The 19,639-nt window shown below is 45.9% G+C and overlaps 1 pseudogene; it reads right to left on the bottom strand.

Annotated features, from left to right (window-relative positions):
* The window catches only part of LOC147095412 (uncharacterized), a 64,933-nt pseudogene that overhangs the window by 40,392 nt on the left and 4,902 nt on the right, over positions 1 to 19,639 (bottom strand).

Raw genomic sequence — 19,639 nt, 5'->3', positions numbered from 1 at the left:
TGGAAGCAACAACTGACCCCCAGCATACAAAGCCTTTTCGGATAGAGAGTTCTGGATTTCTAAAACCCTTTGAGAGAGATGTTGCTTTCGGATTTAATGTCTGAATGGCCCGGCTCTAATTTTGAGGATATGACCCTTGTCTTTGATTCCACAACCAGAGGAAATATTTGATCTCCATGTACCCTATTAATCCATTTAACATGTTAAACACCACAGTCCGATCACCCCTCAATCTTTTAAACTCACGTGAACAAAAGGCAACTTTATACAATTAATCCTCATAATTGAACGCTGTAAGTCTCGGTGTTAATCTGGGAAATCTGCGCTGCACAACTCCAAGGCCAAAATATCCTTCCTGCATGCTGTGCCCAGAACAGAACACAATACTCCAGATGTGGGCCACCTAGAACTTTGTAAACTGGAGAATATCTTCCTCCTCTTTAGTATTTCAGCCCTCTTGAGGTAAAGGCCAACCTGTTTTGGAAAGTGTGCAGAGGAAAACCACTAGACTAATTCCCAGTATAAAGCAGTTTAGTTGTCAAGATCGGCTGAACGAGTTTCGTGTCGTCACTTTACAGAAGCCTAGACTGAGGGTTGATCTGATCGATGTTTACAAGATGATAAAGAGTAGATTTTGTTCCAGTTCACAATTTGTTCCAATTAAATATTTGAGGGAGGACCAGGGGTGACAATTTTAAGCTGTATAAGGCCAGATCTTGATCAGATGTCTGGAGGTGGTTCCATTCCCAGAGAATAGTGGAACTCTGGAACAATCTGCCGGCTCGGGCAGTGGACATCGATTCGCTGAATTTCTTCCAGCGAGAGCTGGACCTGTTTCTGGCTGGGGCAGATTCACCTCGTACAACAGCTCGGTACTGCGAGGAATACAGGGCCAGGGTGATTTCCTGGGCTAATTCCACTCACCTCGATGTGTCAGAGAGGAATTTCCCCGAACAGAAACCGAGATGGAATGAACACACTCTGTTTGAAAGGCCGGCTGATGGGTTGTTGGTGGCAGATAAATTCTATACTGGCTGAACGGCTATGTTGCCAGCGGCTCGTTGTTTTGGTGGTGTGATTCTCGCTATGGGGTTTCACTGATTGATATGTGAGAGGTCTCCTGTGCAAATCCTGGACAAGCACCATATGTTCCCATTTGTAGTGAAAAACCATCAGTTTATGGCGCAGCACAACCCATCTCGCCTCGGGCTTGCTGCAACATTTGTGTAATAATAATGATGCACGCCTTTAATCATCATTATTTCGATTCGAGTTCCCAGCAATGTCAAGCTCCATAATCATAATTGATCATAAATTGCCATTTACCTATTCTGGTTTGTCTAATGTTAGACTCAAAATGAAAAAGTCCTCGTTCGCTCTGGGTTTCAATAGCCTCCCACGTCCCTATAATGTCAGATTCTCCCAGTTATTCACACAGAAATTGTTACCCTGCCAATCCAGGTCCGTAAGCACAGGGATGATACTGGACGGGACTTGGTGCGAGTAAGGACACGGGCAGGCAGGATTACCTCAGTTTTCCAAAGGATAGAACGTAGGAGGCCGGCCAGGCGTGAATTGGAATAGTCAAGTCTGTTGTGTTCTGTTCTGGGCACCGGATGCAGGAAGGATATATTGCCCTTGGAGTGGTGCAGCACAGATTCACCAGATTAATATCGAGGCTTACAGGGTTAAATTATGAGGGTTAATTTGGCTTCTGTTCTCTTGAATTTAGAAGATGGATGGGTGATCTGATCATGGTGTTTTAAGTGTTAAAAGGTTTAGTAGTGTATATAGAGTTAAACAAGTTCCTCTGACTGGGGAATCAAGTACAAGGGGGAACAAACTTAAAACTACAGCCGCTCCATTCAAAAGTCAAATCCGAAAGCATCTTTTCACATAAAGGTTTGTAGGAATCGGGAACTCTCTCCCGATAATTCCGTGGATGCTGAGGGTCCATTGTTGCTTCCAAGACTGAGATCGACACGTTGTTATTTGATAAGGGGATCAAGTGATATGGAGCAACGGCAGAAAAATGTAGGTGAGATGCAGACCAGCCATGATCTAATGTAATGTCGGAGCAGGTAGAAGGTTCAAAGGACTACTCCCGCTCTAAGTTCGTGAATTCAGTTCTCTTTCTTCTCAGATAACTTTACCCTACATTAGCTGTCAGCAGACTGGATCAAGAAATCGTCTTTTCACTCCTTCTATTCTGGAAGGTCGCTTCTCCACCCTTCATTCTCCTCTTCCAGTCCTGGCACAGCTAGAAGCAGAGGAGGTCGAAGTTGTACCAGGTTCAACCGTACACAGCAATACTGCGCAGCAGCCAGCAGAGGGAGCAGGTGGTGCAATACTGCACAGCTTCCAGAGGAGGGTGCAGCAGTATAAGGTGGTGCAATACTGCACAGCGGCCAGAGGAGGAAGCAGCAGTACCAGGTCGTGCAATACTGCAGAGCGGCCAGAGGAGGCAGCAGCAGTACCAGACACACCTCGATCCTGTAGAACAAACATACACGGGTGAAGGGGTTTTACCCCTACCCGCTGGGAGTTAAAATCGAAATTTTCAGCCTAGAACGGAAGCATCTGCGACATGGTGTTGCAGAGATCTTCAAGAAACTAACTCGTCTGGAATACTAGATTACAATGTGGGAGAATTAACAAGAGGAAACAGCCTCAAAAGTGAAAGGGAACTCTTTAGGACTGGTATCAGGAGAATGATCAACACTTAGAATGGACTCCCGGCTGAGCGGTGGTGGTGAAAGCCCTGGAATGTCATAGTCATAGAGTCATAGAGTTTTACAGCACAGAAAGAGGACCTTCGGCCCATCGTGTCTGCGCCGCACATCCATCCCTGTCCAGTCTAATCCCATTTTCCAGCATTTGGTCCATAGCCTTGTAGGAATAAATGATTAAACTATGAGGTGAAGACTACGGATGCTCTGGAGGGCTGTATTAGAATGGGCTGAATGGCCTCCTCACGGGTAAGGATCTTGTGATCATTGCGGAAATGTATGAAAACGGTGTCCTTCACAGTCTCAATCATTATTTATCTTAATGACAGTCATTAAGTCTATTCTGGCCAATTTTTATACCTCAATTAACATAACAAAAAATACCAGATGATTTGGTCATTATCACATTGCTCTTTGTGGCAGCTTGCTGGGCGCAAATTGGTTACCGTGTATTCTACATTACAACAGTGAGGTACAACAGTACTTCATTGGCTGTAAAGTGCTTTGGCACATCCGGTGGTGGTAAAAGGCGCACAATAAATGCACGTCTTTCGTTCATTTATCTACTTCAGTGAGATGAAAGTCCAGAACTGGTTGAATATCGCATTCAACTTCCAGAAAAAAATCGCTGATAGAAAGTGTAGGCCGTAGAGATTACCTTTGATTCGGAATATGTGCACTGATCCTCTTCCCAAAGCGGTTCAGATTCACGTGGATTGATTTGGAAACTTTTCTTTTACCTTTCCAAATGTTTCAAAGGGAATTCAAGGTCAAATTCAAGAATAAAGTGAGGGCTCGTCCGGGATTTGAACCCGGGACCGCTCGCATATTCTATACTGATTAACCCGAAGCGAGAATCATACCCCTAGACCAACGAGACGTTGGTGAAAGTAAGTACACTTATAATGGTTCCATACTCAAGTCATGTGTTGGCTGTTCTTGATAAGCAGAGCAATTGAGACCGGGACAGCTCTGATATTGCCTTCGCTACCTGTCTTCTGAAGCGCCGCAATGCTCCACTCAGACAGTTAATGAGCTGTTAGGACGGGAATGTATCGAGGCAGCATGTGCCCATCCCGAGAGCAGCAGCAGAGTTTCTGCATTAGTTTGGCGTGAGGCCTCAGATTTGGACAATGGATCAGCAAAGGCAGTGAGAAGACATGGAGGCAGAAAGTGACGCAACAACGGCCCCGGAAGTGACCATTCGGTTATGTGACTGTGGCAAGTTTTGGTTGCGCAGGGGGTTCCGTTCATAGCCCCACCCATCTCCTCCAACGCCCATCGTGATTTCTGCCACATTTGCACATTCAGGACCGGGCCCGGGCAGATTCACCCATGTCTCACCCGGGGGTGCTGAGGCTCCTACCACCCCTGATTATCAATTCACCCATCTGTAAATTGAAACCTAAATAAACTGCTTTACAAAGCACAGGTGCGGACGGAGACGCTGTGACCTTCTGACCAAATCTCAGCCACATCAGACAGATTAATCAGTCTATAAAAATCAAAGAGGTTTCCCAGACAGCTTCGATTCAGACCAATAAGCTTACTCAGACCAAGACTGTACCTTCCCTGACATAGGGAGCACCATCACAGGCACATACGTTCCTAGACGGGCCGAGGCAGCTCCTACCCTGACACAGGGAGCACAGCCAAATGGACACACTTTCCTACACAGACCCCGACAGCTCGTACCCTGACACAGGGAGCACCACCAAAGGCACAGACTTTCCTCGATGGAACCAGGCAGCTCCTACCCTGTCACAGGGAGCACCGCCAAAGGCACAGACCATCCCAGACGGACCCAGGCAGCTCCTACGCTGACACATGAAACACCACCACAGGCACAGACTTTCCGACACAGACCCAGGTAGCTCCTACCCTGACACAGGGAGCACCATCACAAGCACAGACTTTCCTACATAGACCCAGTCAGCTCCAATATTGACACAGGGCGCACCAGCACTGGCACAGACGTTCCTACGCAGACCCAAAGAGCTCCTAACCTGACACAGGAGCTCCATTACAAGCACAGACATTCATAGTCAGACCCAGTTAGCTCCTACATTGACAAAGTGAGCACCATCAAAGGCGCAGACTTTCCTACACAGACCCAGGGAGCTCCTACCCTGACACAGGGAGCACCATCAAAGGCACAGACTTTCGTACACAGACCCAGATAGCTCCAACCCCGATCCAGTGAGCATCTGTACAGATCCAAGAAATCCTGCAGCGATCCATTCGCTCCTACATAGACACAGACAATTCCTACAGTAACACAGCCAGCACCGACACATGAGCCTTTATACAGCCATGGATATTTCCTACACGGGAACGGACAGTCCCAAGAAAGGCACAGAATGTTCCTACACGGACCCAGACATCCATACACAGACCCAGACTGCTATTAAAAAGATCCAGACATTCCTACTGAGGCCCAGACAGCTCCTGCACAGACCCAGACATTCCAACACAGACCCAGACAGCTTCTACACAGACCCAAACATTCATACAAAAATCCAGACAGCTCCTGCACAGACCCAGACATTCCTACACAGAGCCACACATCTTCTTCATAGAAACCAAAGCAAAATGCTGCTGATGCTGGAAATCTGAAATAAAAGCAGTAAATGCTGGATATACTGAACAGGTCTGGCAGCATCTGTGGAGAGAGAAACAGTTAATGTTGCAGGATCACTGCCTTTCGTCAGCTTCTTCATACACAAACCTAGAAAGAACCCACACTGACTCAGATATAACATACAGAGCCAGACAATTCCTACCCTGACACAGACAGCCCTTACACAGACCCAGATGAACATACAGACCCAGACAGCTCCTACCCTGACACAGACAGCTCGTACACAGACTCAGATATAACACACAGTCCCAGACAGCTCCTACCCTGACACATAAAGCTCTTACACAGACCCAGATATAACATACAGAGCCAGACAATTCCTACCCTGACACAGACAGCTCTTACACAGACCCAGATATAACATACAGACCCAGACAGCTCCTACCCTGACACAGACAGCTCGTACACAGACTCAGATATAACACACAGTCCCAGACAGCTCCTACCCTGATACAGACAGCTGTTACTCAGACCCAGATATAACATACAGGCACAGACAGCTCCTACCCTGACACATACAGCTCATCCACAGACCCAGGTAGCACCAACACAGACCCAGTAAGATCTTACACAGGCCCAGGAAGCTTCTACAAAGACCTAAACAACTCCTGCACAGACCATGACCTACTACTCAGACAGTTGCTACAAGGACCCAGATATGCCCAACACAGACCCAGAATGCAGGTGAAATCAGAGAATTCAGCTTAGACCAGAGATGAAGCCTGGACGTTTCCTGTTCTTTAGGCTCAGTAACTCACCAAATAAGATCAGCGAACACACCACAGGCCGTGGAATGACCCTGGGCCCATCCTGCTCTGTATGGGGCTCTGTACCACATCGGGTGATATCTGCTAACTCAGCACAAACCGGGGATGAATACAGAGAGTTTGCTGATTTGTATGGCTCAGTAGCACACATCATGAGTTGATCTAACACACCACAGGCCGGTGATGAAGCCTGGCCCATCCTGCTTTGTGCGGCTCAATATCATGCCTGGTGAGATCAGCTAATGAAGCACAGGCCAGTGTAGGAACCTCGACGCTTCCTACATTCTGTGGAGCCCGGCACCACACTGGGTGAGATAATCGATCTCAGTGCAGGCAGAAATGAAGCCTGGGACTTTCCATCGCGCCTTTGTTGCCTCTTTGTTAGAACTCTCCATTAGTTCCAATACCCTAATATTTTTCTATAGCCATGTAAAAATTTCCCTTCTGGTATTAATCCAAATTCCTTTTGAAAGCTATTATTGAATCTGCTTCCACCATTCATTCAGGCAGTGCATTCCAGATCATAACAACTTGGCGTATGAAACAATGGTCCCTTATGTCGCCTCTGGTTCTATTAGCAGTGAGATTCAATTTCTGGTTTCTCATTACCGGCACTCCTGCCACTGGAAACAGTTTCTCCTTATTTACGATGTCAAAATCGTTCATGATTTTGAACACTTCTGTCATATCTCCTCTTAGCCGTCTCTGCTCTAAACAACCCCAGCTTCTCCAGTCTCTCCGCATAACTAAAGTCCCTCATCCCTCGTACCATTCCAGTAAATCTCTTCTGTTCATTTCTTCCCTCTCATAAATGATTACAATGAAATGTTTATGAAGAAAAGTAGGAACAGAATAAAAAGGAAAGCGAAATTAAGGAGTTATTTTACTTATTCCAAAAAAAGTATATTCCACTAAGAAGAAAAGGGTGTAAAAGAAAAGACAGCCATCCGTGCCTAAGTAAAGAAATTAAGGATAGTATTCGACTAAAAACAAGGGCATATTAGGTAGCCAAATCTAGTGGGAGGATAGAGGATTGGGAAAACTTTAAAAGACAGCAAAAAATAACAAAAAGATTGATTAAGAAAGGGAAGATAGATTATGAAAGTAAATTAGCAAAAAATATAAAGACAGATAGTAAGAGTTTTTATAGTTATATAAAAAGAAAAAGGGTGGCTAAAGTAAATGTTGGTCCCTTAGAGGATGAGACCGGGAAATTAATGGTGGGAAATATGGAGATGGCAAAAACACTGAATGAATATTTTGTATCAGTCTTTACAGTAGAGGACACCAAGAATATCCCAACACTTGACAAGCAGGGGGCTATAGGGGGGGAGGAGCTAAATACGATTAAAATCACTAAGGAAGTAGTACTTGGTAAAATAATGGGACTCAAGGCGGATGAATCACCTGGACCTGATGGCTTACGTCCCAGGGTTTTGAGGGAAGTGGCGGTAGGGATTGTGGATGCATTGGTAATAATCTTCCAAAACTCCCTGGACTCAGCAAAGGTCCCGGCAGACTGGAAAACTGCTAATGCAACACCCTTATTTAAAAAGGGCAGTAGACAGAAGGCTGGAAACTATAGACCGGTTAGCCTAACATTTGTGGTAGGTAAAATTTTGGAGTCCATTATTAAGGAGACAGTAACAGGACATTTGGATAATCATAATTTAATTAGACAAAGTCAGCATGGTTTTATGAAGGGGAAGTCATGTTTGACAAATTTGCTGGAGTTCTTTGAGGAAGTAACATATAGGGTGGATAAAGGTGAACCAGTGGACGTAGTGTATTTAGACTTCCAAAAGGCATTTGACAAGGTGCCTCACAAAAGATTATTGCTTAAGATAAAAAATCACGGGATTGGGGGTAATATTCTGGCATGGATAGAGGATTGGCTATCTAACAGAAGGCAGAGAGTTGGGATAAATGGTTCACATTCAGACTGGCAATCAGTAACCAGTGGTGTTCCGCGGGGGTCAGTGCTGGGTCCCCAACTCTTTACAATCTATATTAACGATTTGGAGGAGGGGACCAAGTGTAAAACATCAAAGTTTGCAGATGATACTAAGATGGGCGGGAAAGTAGTGAGTGAGGAGGACATAAAAAACCTGCAAGGGGACATAGACAGGCTAAGTAAGTGGGCAGAGATTTGGCAGTTGGAATTCAATACTGGAAAGTGTGAGGTTATGCACTTTGGCAGGAAAAATCGTAGAGCAAGTTATTATCTTAATGGCAAGAAACTTGAAAGTACTGAAGTACAAAGGGATCTGGGGGTCCTGGTGCACGAAACTCATAAGGTTAGTATGCAGGTGCAGCAAGTGATTAAGAAGGCCAATGGAATGTTGGCTTTCATTGCTAGGGGGATAGAATATAAAAATAGGGAGGTATTGCTTCAGTTGTACAAGGTATTGGTGAGACCGCACCTGGAATACTGCATACAGTTTTGGTGTCCATACTTAAGAAAGGACATACTTGCTCTCGAGTCAGTACAAAGAAGGTTCACTCGATTAATCCCGGGGATGAGGGGATGGACATATGAGGAGAGGTTGAGTAGATTGAGACTCTACTCATTGGAGTTCAGAAGAATGAGAGGCGATCTTATTGAAATATATAAGATTGTGAAGGGGTTGGATCGGGTGGATGCGGGGAGGATGTTCCAGATGATGGGTGAAACTCGAACTCGGGGGCATAGTCTCAGAATAAGGGGCTGCTCTTTCAAAACTGAGATGAGGAGGAACTACTTCACTCAGAGGGTGGTAGGTCCATGGAATATGCTGCCCCAAAAAGCTGTCGAAGCTACATCACTACAGAAATTTAAAACAGAAATAGACAGTTTTCTAGTAGAAAAGGGAATTAAGGGTTACGGGGAGCGGGCAGGGATTTGGACATGAGTCTAGGTTCGGATAGGTCATGGCCCTGTGGGTAGCGGAGCGGGCCCAGAGGCCGTGTAGCCTGATCCTGCTCCTGTTTTCGTGTGTCTAATGCTGTTAGATTCAGGAGATTGTCCTGTCATAGTGGATTGGGCGGTTTGGATCAGATCAGCCATGATCTTATTGAATGGCGGAGCAGGCTCGAGGGGCCAGTTGGCATACTCCTGCTCCTATTCCTTATGTTCTTATGTTCTTATAACAGACAGAGATGGCGAGTTTATGCGGGCCCGGCTAGCTCAGTCAGTAGAGCATGCGATAGTTAAGTTCAAGGCCGTGGGTTCGTTACCCACGCTAGGTGGTTGTATTATTTTATTTTTTAGGCTGATTTCACAGGCGGTCCACAGCTCTGAATTCCTGCAGTGAGTTACATGGAAACATCGAAGATAGGAGCAGGTGTAGGCCATTCGGCCCCTGGAGCCTGCTCCGCCATTCAATGAGATCATGGCTGATCATTCAAATTCAGTACCCTGTCACTGCTTTCTCCCCATTTCCCTTGATCCCTTTTTGAATATATTTAATGAATTGACCTCCACTGTCTTCTGTGGTATAGAATTCCACAGGTTCACCACTCTCTGGGTAAAGAAAGTCCTCCTCATTTCTGTCCTAAATGGCCTACCCCTTATCCTTAGACTGTGACCCCTGTTTCTGGACTCCCCGACCATCGGGAACATCCTTACTGCATCTAGCCTGTCTAGCCCTGTTAGAATTTTATAAGTTTCGATTAGATCCCCTCTCAATCTTCTAAACTCCAGTGAGTACAAGCCCAATTGACCCAATCTCTCCTCGTACATCATTCCTGCCATCCCGGATATTAGCCTGGTGAATCATCGCTGCACTCCTTCCATGGCAAGAACATCCTTCCTCAGATAAGGCGACCAAAACTGCACACAATACTCAAGGTGTGGTCTCACCAAGGCCCTGTACAACTGCAGCAAGACATCCTTGTTCCTGTACTCAAACCCTCTTGCTACGAAGGCCAACATACCATTTGCCTTCTTAACCATCTGCTGCACCTGCATGCTTAACTTCAGCGACTGGTGCACAAGAACACCCAGTTCTCTTTGCACTTCCCCTTCTACCAATCTATTGCCATTGAAATAATATTCTGCCTTCCTGTTTTTCACATTTATCCACATTATAGTGCATTTCCATGTTTCTGCCCAATCACCCAACCTGTCCAAATCGTTGGGAGTTTCACAACATCCTCCTCACAGCATACCCTCCCACCCAGCTTTGTATCGTTCATGGAGTGTTTCACATAAATGAAATTCAGCAGCGGTATCAGAAAATCTCTCCCTGATTCGGGACTTTTATCTCTCCAGCATCTCGCTGCTGAACATTGAACTTCATATAATTTCCACTGCAGCTCGGGGCTAGTGTGCTCTGTAAATGTTACAACAAAACCTTCAGTGTATTTCACTCCGTGTCCAACCCGGTGAGGTCTCCCCTGGTGTGTCAGCTTTCTGTGTTTATAAACACTTCAGCAGATCATTAATATAAACTGAGCTCCGAGATCTGGTCGGGTCCCATTCCCCCGGAGGAATGAGCAGAGTCCACCCGGGATTAGATTTTCTTCCAAAAGAGTGTCACGAAGTTTCTTTAACGTGAGGCCAGAATAGCTCAGTTGGGAGAGCGTTCGACTGAAGGTCCTGAGGTTCCTTGTTTCGGCTGTTTTACGTTATTTTGTGTCTTTTTCTTTGGTCCAATTCTCGAACAGAACGATTTACACTGAAGTTATTTATCCGCCACTGAAGTATTGGGTTGGAATAGAGAGAAATCAAGGATGGGAAATATTTATATTTTCTCTATTTAGATTTGTTTCCCTATCTCCTTGTACCCTTTTCTGTGTTTTTGTTTCTCTCTGTGACGGGTGAACATTTGATTTGATGCATTTGTCCTAAACTGATGCTATAGAGCTATAAAGTGATGATATTGGGGAGCTTTAATTACCCAATTATCGATTGGGATAATGCTAGGGTAAAGGGAAAGGAGGGGGTGGAATTTCTGAAATATGTTCAGGAAAATTTCCTTGACCAATATGTTCTTGGCCCATCTAGGAAGGAAGCATTTCTGGATCTGGTACTGGGGAATGAGATGGAGCAGGTCGACCAAGTGCCTGTGAGTGATCATCGTATCATAAGGTCTAGATTAGCAATGGAGAGGAGAAAGGAACAATCTCGAGTGAATTTTCTAAAGTGGAATAGGGCTAACTTTAATGGGATGCGAAAGGATCCAGCCAGGATAAAATGGAACCAAACACTGACAGCAAAAACAGTAACGGAATAATGGGTGATCTTTAAGGAGGCGATTTTCCAAGTACAGGCTAGGTACATTCCAACAAGTGGGAGAAGTAAGGGAACCAAAGCAAGGGCCCCTTAGATGACGAGGGAGATAGAGAAGATGATGAAACAAAAAAGAGGGTGTATGATAAATGAAGTTGAATTCTGCAAGGAAGAACCAGACCAAATACAATAAGTTGAGAGGGGAAGTGAAGATGAAAATAAGATTGCCAAACATGGCGGTGAACATTATAGGGAACTCAACAATCTTCTACCGGCATGTACACAGTATACGGGTAGTAAGAGGTGCGGTGGGGCCTGTTAGGGAAAAAGAAGGTGATATATGCTTAGAGGCGCAGGGCAAGTCTAGAATACTTAGTGAGCACTTTGTATCGATGTTTACTTAGTAGGTGGATGCTGATAAAACATCGGTTGAAGCAGAAAACTTTTTTTCGCAGCGAGTGGTAATGACCTGGAATTCGCTGTCGATGCAAGTGGTGGAGGTGGAGAATCTCAATGTTTTCAAGGGGTGACTGGATAGGCACTTGAGGGAAATAAACTTGAAGGGCTACGGGGATAGAGTGGGGGAATGGGACGGACTGGATTGCTCTACACAAAACTGTCCGCAACTCGATGGGCCGAATGCCCTCCTGCTGTGCCGTTATGGCTCTATGATGCCTTTGGCACATCTTGCGGTGGTCAGACACGCTGTGTTTATCTGTTCCTGCTTGTGACCATTAATGTGAACAGGCCGTGAGCTAAACGTACATCAGCAAACCGAGGAAAGACAAATAAAAGGAAAGATGTATTGCAAAGGTGCAATGGATGATATTCAAAATAAATTACCCGTGGCATTTTGTGTGGTTTTAATTTTGTAAAGTTTGGATTATGCATGTTACGAATATTATAACAAACCGTAGTACAAACAACTTGAATATATGTAGCGCCTTTCACAGAATCATAGAATGGAATGGTTACAGCTTGGAAGAAGGCCATTCGGCACATCGAGCCCGTGGCGGCTCTCAGCAAGAGCACTTCAGCTAGTCCCATGCTCCCACCCTTTCCCCGTAGCCCTGCATTTTTTTCCTTCAGTTACTTATCAAACTCCCTTTTTAATGTAAGAAGTCAGACAAAACCAGGTTATAGTCCAACAGTTTCTTTTGAAATCACAAGCTTTCGGAGCGCTGCTCCTTCATCAGGTGAAGTAGAGAGATGCCTATAGACACAGATTATATAGTCAGAGAATAATGCCAGATGATTACAGGTAATCTTTCTAACTGCCATTTATCACACCTCGGCAGAGAGATAATCACAGCAATCAAAGGTGTGAATGGTGTCCAAACAGGTCAGTCAGCAAAACATTACATCAAAGAACAATGAGGTGGGGTCACAAGGGGTTAAATGTTGCAGATGCTGGGGTCTGTATGAAAAACCAAATAGACAAAAAACATTTTCTTTGCTGTAAATCACAGCAGGTCCGGCCGCATCTGTGTATTGAGAACAAGCCAATGATGACTCGAGTCTGGATGACCCTATGTCAGGTGTGCTTACATGTAGCGTGACATGAACCCAAGATCTCGTTTGAGGCCGTCCTCATGAGTGCGGACCTTGGCTATCAGTTTCTGCTCTACGATTTTGCGTTGCCGTGTGTCTCGGAGGCCGCCTTGGAGAATGCTTACCCAAAGATCGGAGGCTGAATGCCCTTTACTGCTGAAGTGTTCCCCGACTGGGAAGGAACACTCCTGCCTGGCGATTGTTGCATGGTGTCTGTTCATCCATTGTCACAGTGTCTGCATGGCCTCGCCGATGTACCATGCTCCGGGGTATCCTTTCCTGCAACGTATGAGGTAGACAACTTTGGCCAAGTCACCTGAGTATGTACCATGTACCTGGTAGGTGGTGTCCTCACGTGTGATGAAGGTATCTGTGTTGATGATCTGGCATGTCTTGCAGAGGATGCAGTGACAGGGTTGTGTGGTGTCGTGGTCGCTGTTCTCCTGAAAGCTGGGTAATTTGCTGCGAACGATGTTCTGTTTGAGGTTAGGCGGCTGTTTGAAGGTGAGTAGTAGAGGTGTGGGGATGGCCTTAGCGAGGTGTTCATCGTCATTAATGACATGTTGAAGGCTGTGAAGAATATGGCGTAGTTTCTCCGCTCCGGGGAAGTACTGGACGACGAAGGGTACTCTGTTGGTTGTGTCCCATGTCTGTCTTCTGAGGAGGTCTATGCGACTTTTCGCTGTGGCCCGTCGGAACTGTCGATCGACGAGTCGAGCATCATATCCCGTTCCTCCGAGGGCATCTTTCAGCGTCTGCAGGTGTCCATCACGTTCCTCCTCATCTGAGCAGATCCTGTGTATTCGCAGGGCTTGTCCATAGGGGATGGCTTCTTTAACGTGGTTAGGGTGGAAGCTGGAGAAGTGGAGCATCCTGAGGTTGTCCGTGGGCTTGCAGTAGAGTGAAGTGCTGAGGTGTCCGTCTTTGATGGAGGTTCGTGTGTCCAAGAGTGAAACCGATTCTGAGGAGTAGTCCATGGTGTGTTTGATGGTGGCGTGGAACTTGTTGATGTTATCGTGTAGTCTTTTCAGTGATTCTTCACCGTGGGTCCATAGGAAGAAAATGTCGTCGATGTATCTGGTGTATAGCGTTGGCTGGTGGTCCTGTGCAGCGAAGAAGGCTTGCTCGAACTTGTGCATAAAGATGTTGGCGTACTGGGGTGTGAATTTGGTCCCCATGGCTGTTCCGTGTGTTTGGGTAAAGAACTGGTTGTCGAAAGTGAAGACATTGTGGTCAAGGATGAAGTGGATGAGTTGTAGGATCGCGTCTGGAGATTGGCTTTTGTTGGTGTTGAGTGCTGAGGCTGTCGCAGCGAAGCCGTCATCATGTGGGATACTGGTGTAGAGTGCCAAGACGTCCATCGTGTCGAGGAGTGTTCCTGGTTCAACTGATCCGTGGGGGCTGAGTTTCTGTAAGAAGTCTGTAGTGTTGCAACAGAAGCTGGGGTTTCCCTGTACAATGGACTTCAGGATGCCCTCGACGTATCCAGAGAGGTTCTCACACAGGGTTCGTAGCCTGATACGAAATGGCGTCTGGGTGTGTTGGCTTTTTGTATCTTTGGGAGGCAGTAGAAGTCTCCCTTGCGGGGAGTTCGTGGGATGAGAGCGCGTAGGATGCTTTGAAGGTCTCGACCGAAGGTCTTGATCAATCTGTTGAGTTGGCGGGTGTGTTCCTTGCTCGGATCTGCGGGTAACTGTCTGTAGTGTTCCTGGTTGTCCAGTTGTCGGTATGCTCCTTTGCAATAGTCCGTTCTGTTCTGTATGATGATGGCTCCTCCTCTGTCTTCTGGTTTGATGACGATTTTATGGTTGGTCTTGAGAGCGTGGATGGCGTTGCGTTGTGCTCGAGTGACATTCTGGACTGTCTTGTGAGTGTGGCTGATGAATCTGGCATTGATGCATCTCCTGACAGCTTGAGAATACATGTCAAGCTTAGGGCAGCGACCCTCTGGAGGGGTCCAATTTGACTCTTTTTTCTTTGGTTGCTGCACTGCAGATCCCTCTGACTGCTGTTTCGGATCATTGGCTCTCTTTTGGGTTCGCTGCTGACATCTTGGGATTTGTGGAAGAATCCCCGGAGCCTCATTCTCGTGAGAAATTACTCTGCGTCTGCCGCAAGACTGATGGGGTCCATTTTGCTGGTGGGGCAGAAATTGAGCCCTCGGCTGAGAACTTCAATTGCGTCTGGTTGAAGGGTGTGTTCAGATAAGTTGACAATGGACTTCCCTGTGGTTTCAACCGTGGTACCGTGGGAGGCTTGGTTGCTGCTGGTGGTGATGCCAAGTTTCTCAAGTTCCTGTTCTTGCTATGCATGTAGGCAGCATAGTTCCGTTGCCCCGTCTGTTTGGCAGTGTCTCATAGCTGATCTGCTGTGTCCTGAGCACAGGCTGAGAACATGGACTCTATCTCGGTTTTGAGGTTGCGGCGTCTGCTGTAGAGCTGGTGTACGAGATGGTTGAGGAGTGTGCGAGAGGTACGATGGCAGAGTCTCTCAGCATAGTCTGTGTTGTAGACCGACTTGAGTGGGTTCGTGATCTATAGTCCTGTCGGGATCTTGTCTGCTTTCTTGCATCTCTGTAGAAACTTGATGTCTGTGCCGATATGCGCAATCTTCTTGGAGATCCTCTCCACATTGAGCCAGCATCTCCACATTGAGCCAGCAGTTTGTGGTGTCGATAGTAGCCATGGTGTGGCGATGCTGGTGTTGGACTGGGGTGGAAAAATATAAGAAGTCATACAACACCAGCTAATAGTCCAACAGTTTTATTTGAAATCACAAGCTGTCAGAGCGCTGCTCCTTCATCAGGTGAAGTGGAGAGGTGCCTATAGACACAGATTATATAGTCAGAGAATAATGCCAGATGATTATAGGTAATCTTTCTAACTGCCATTTATCACCCCTCGGCAGAGAGATAATCATAGCCATCAAAGGTGTGAATGGTGTCCAACAGGTCCGTCAGGAAAACATTACATCAAAGAACAATGAGGTGGGGTCACAAGGGGTAAAATGTTGCAGTTGCTGGGGTCTATATGAAATACAAACAGACAAAAAACATTTTCTTTGCTGGGAATCCCAGCAGGTCCAGCTGCATCTGTGTAGAGAGAACAAGCCGACGACGACTCGAGTCTGGATGACCCTACTTCAGGTGGGGCTACATGTAGCGTGACATGAACCCAAGATCCCGGTTGAGGCCGTCCTCATGAGTGCGGAACTTGGCTATCAGTTTCTGCTCTATGATTTTGCGTTGTTGTGTGTCTCGAAGGCCGCCTTGGAGAATGCTTACCCGAAGATCGGAGGCTGAATGTCCTTGACTGCTGAGGTGTTCCCCGACTGGGAGGGAACACTCCTGCCTGGTGATTGTTGCGCACTGTCCGTTCATCCGTTGTCGCAGTGCCTGCATGGTCTCGCCGATGTACCATGCTCCGGGGCATCTTTTCGTACAATGTTTGAGGCAGACAATGTTGGCCGAGTCACATGAGTGTGTACCATGTACCTGGTGGATGGTGTCCTCATGTGTGATGAATGTATCTGTGTTGATGATCTGGCATATCTTGCTGAGGTTGCAGTGGCAGTGTTGTGTGGTGTCGTGGTCGCTGTTTTGCTGAAAGCTGGGTAATTTGCTGTGAATGATGGTCTGTTTGAGGTTGGGCGGCAGTTTGAAGGTCAGTAGTGGAGGCGTGGGGATGGCCTTAGTGAGGTGTTCATTGTCGTCGATGACATGTTGAAGGCTGCGAAGAACATGGCATAATTTCTCCGCTCCGGGGAAGTACTGGACGACGAAGGGTACACTGCTAGTTGTGCCCCATGTTTTTCTTCTGAGGAGGTCTGTGCGCCTTTTTGCAGTGGTCCGTCGGAACTGTTGATCAACGAGTCGAGCGTCATATCCCATTCTTACAAGGGCGTCTTTCAGCGTCTGTAGGTGTACATCGCATTCCTCCTCGTCTGAGCAGACCCCGTGTATTTGCAGTGCTTGTCCATAGGCGATGGCTTCTTTAACGTGGTGAGGGTGGAAGCTGGAGAAGTGGTGCATCCTGAGGTTGTCCGTGGGCTTGCGGTAGTGTGAAGTGCTGAGGTTTCCATCTTTGATGGAGATTCGTGTGTCCAAGAATGAAACCGATTCTGAGGAGTAGTCCATGGTGAGTTTTATGGTGGAATGGAACTTGTTGATGTTATTGTGTAGAATTTTCAGTGATTCTTCGCCGTGGGTCCATAGGTAGAACATATCGTCGATGTATCTGGTGTATAGCGTTGGTTGGTGGTCCTGTGCAGCGAAGAAGTCTTGCTCGAACTTGTGCATGAAAATGTTGGCGTATTGGGGTGTGAATTGGGTCCCCATGGCTGTTCCGTGTATTTGGGTAAAGAACTGGTTGTCGAAGGTGAAGCCAATGTGGTCAAGGATGACACGGATGTGTTGTAGGATGGCGTCTGGAGATTGGCTGTTGTTGGTGTTGAGTACTGAAGCTGTCTCAGTGATGCCGTCATCGAATTGGGCGGGGCTGCCTTGAAGATGAGTTCATTGAATGTATTAGGGATGGGTTTTTTGAGCAGTATGTAACTGAACCGACCAGGGGACAAGCAACCTTAGATCTGGTCCTGTGTAACGAGACAGGATTAATTAAAAATGTCCGAGTAAAGGATCCCCTTGGAATGAGTGACCATAACATGGTTGAATTCCATATTCAATTAGAGAGTGAGAAGGTTGGATCTCAAACAAGCGTGCTAAGCTTGAATAAAGGAGACTATGAAGGTATGAGAGCGGAATTGAGTAGAGTGGATTGGGAAAATAGATTAAAGGGTAAGACGATACACGATCAGTGGTGTACATTTAAGGAGTTATTTTACAACTTCCAAAAAAATATATTCCACTGAGAAGAAAAGGGTGTAAAAGAAAAACAGCCATCCGTGGCGAAGTAAAGAAATTAAGGATAGTATTCGACTAAAAACAAGGGCATATAAGGTAGCCAAATCTAATGGGAGGATAGAGGATTGGGAAAACTTTAAATGACAGCAAAAAAATAACAAAAAGATTGATTAAGAAAGGGAAGATAGATTATGAAAGTAAATTAGAAAAATTTTAAAAACAGATAGTAAGAGTTTTTACAGTTATATAAAAAGAAAAAGGGTGGCTAAAGTAAATGTTGGTCCCTTAGAGGATGAGACCGGGAAATTAATGGTGGGAAATATGGAGATGGCAAAAACACTGAATGAATACTTTGTATCAGTCTTTACAGTAGAGGACACTAAGAATACCCCAACACTGGACAAACAGGGGGCTATAGGGGGGGGAGGAGCTAAACACGATCAAAATCACTAAGGAAGTGGTACTCGGTAAAATAATGGGACTCAAGGCGGATAAATCACCTGGACCGGATGGCTTACATCCTAGGGTCTTGAGGGAAGTGCTGGTAGGGATTTTGGATGCATTGGTAATAATTTTCCAAAACTCCCTGGACACGGCAAAGTTCCCGGCAGACTGGAAAACTGCTAAAGTAACACACTTATTTAAAAAGGGCAGTAGACAGAAGGCTGGAAATTATAGACCGGTTAGCCTAATATCTGTGGTAGGTAAAATTTTGGAGTCCATTATTAAGGAGACAGTAACAGGACATTTGGATAATCATAATTTAATAGGACAAAGTCAGCATGGTTTTATGAAGGGGAAGTCATGTTTGACAAATTTGCTGGAGTTCTTTGAGGAAGTAACATATAGGGTGGATAAAGGGGAACCAGTGGACGTAGTGTATTTAGACTTCCAAAAGGCATTTGATAAGATGCCACACAAAAGATTATTGCTTAAGATAAGAAATCACGGGATTGGGGGTATTATTCTGGCATTGATAGAGGATTGGCTATCTAACAGAAGGCAGAGAGTTGGGATAAATGGTTCATTCTCAGAATGGCAATCAGTAACTAGTGGTGTTCCGCAGGGGTCAGTGCTGGGTCCCCAACTCTTTACAATCTGTATTCACGATTTGGAGGAGGGGACCAAATGTAACATATCAAAGTTTGCAGATGATACTAAGATGGGGGGGGAAGTAGTGAGTGAGGAGGACATAAAAAACCTGCAAGGTGACATAGACAGGCTAAGTAAGTGGGCAGAGATTTGGCAGATGGAATACAATACTGGAAAGTGTGAGGTTATGCACTTTGGCAGGAAAAATCGTAGAGCAAGTTATTATCTTAATGGCAAGAAACTGGAAAGTACTTAAGTACAAAGGGATCTGGAGGTCCTGGTGCACGAAACTCAAAAGGTTAGTATGCAGGTGCAGCAAGTGATTAAGAAGGCCAATGGAATGTTGGCTTTCATTGCTAGGGGGATAGAATATAAAAATAGGGAGGTATTGCTTCAGTTGCACAAGGTATTGGTGAGACCGCACCTGGAATACTGCATACAGTTTTGGTGTCCGTACTTAAGAAAAGACATACTTGCTCTCGAGTCAGTACAAAGAAGGTTCACTCGGTTAATCCCGGGGATGAGGGGATGGACGTATGAGGAGAGGTTGAGTAGATTGGGACTCTACTCATTGGAGTTCAGAAGAATGAGAGGCGATCTTATTGAAACATATAAGATTGTGAAGGGTTTGGATCGGGTGGATGCGGGGAGGATGTACCCGATGATGGGTAAAACTAGAACTAGGGGGCATAGTCTTAGAATGAGGGGTTGCTCTTTCAAAACTGAGATGAGGAGGAGCTACTTCACTCAGAGGGTGGTAGGCCCATGGAATATGCTGCCCCAAAA

Source organism: Somniosus microcephalus, unplaced genomic scaffold, assembly GCF_052327205.1.
Source record: "Somniosus microcephalus isolate GS21.2 unplaced genomic scaffold, FLI_Smic_1.0 unresolved_chr1, whole genome shotgun sequence".
Classification (NCBI taxonomy): Eukaryota; Metazoa; Chordata; class Chondrichthyes; order Squaliformes; family Somniosidae; genus Somniosus; species Somniosus microcephalus.
This window is presented reverse-complemented; position numbering and strand designations above follow the sequence as displayed.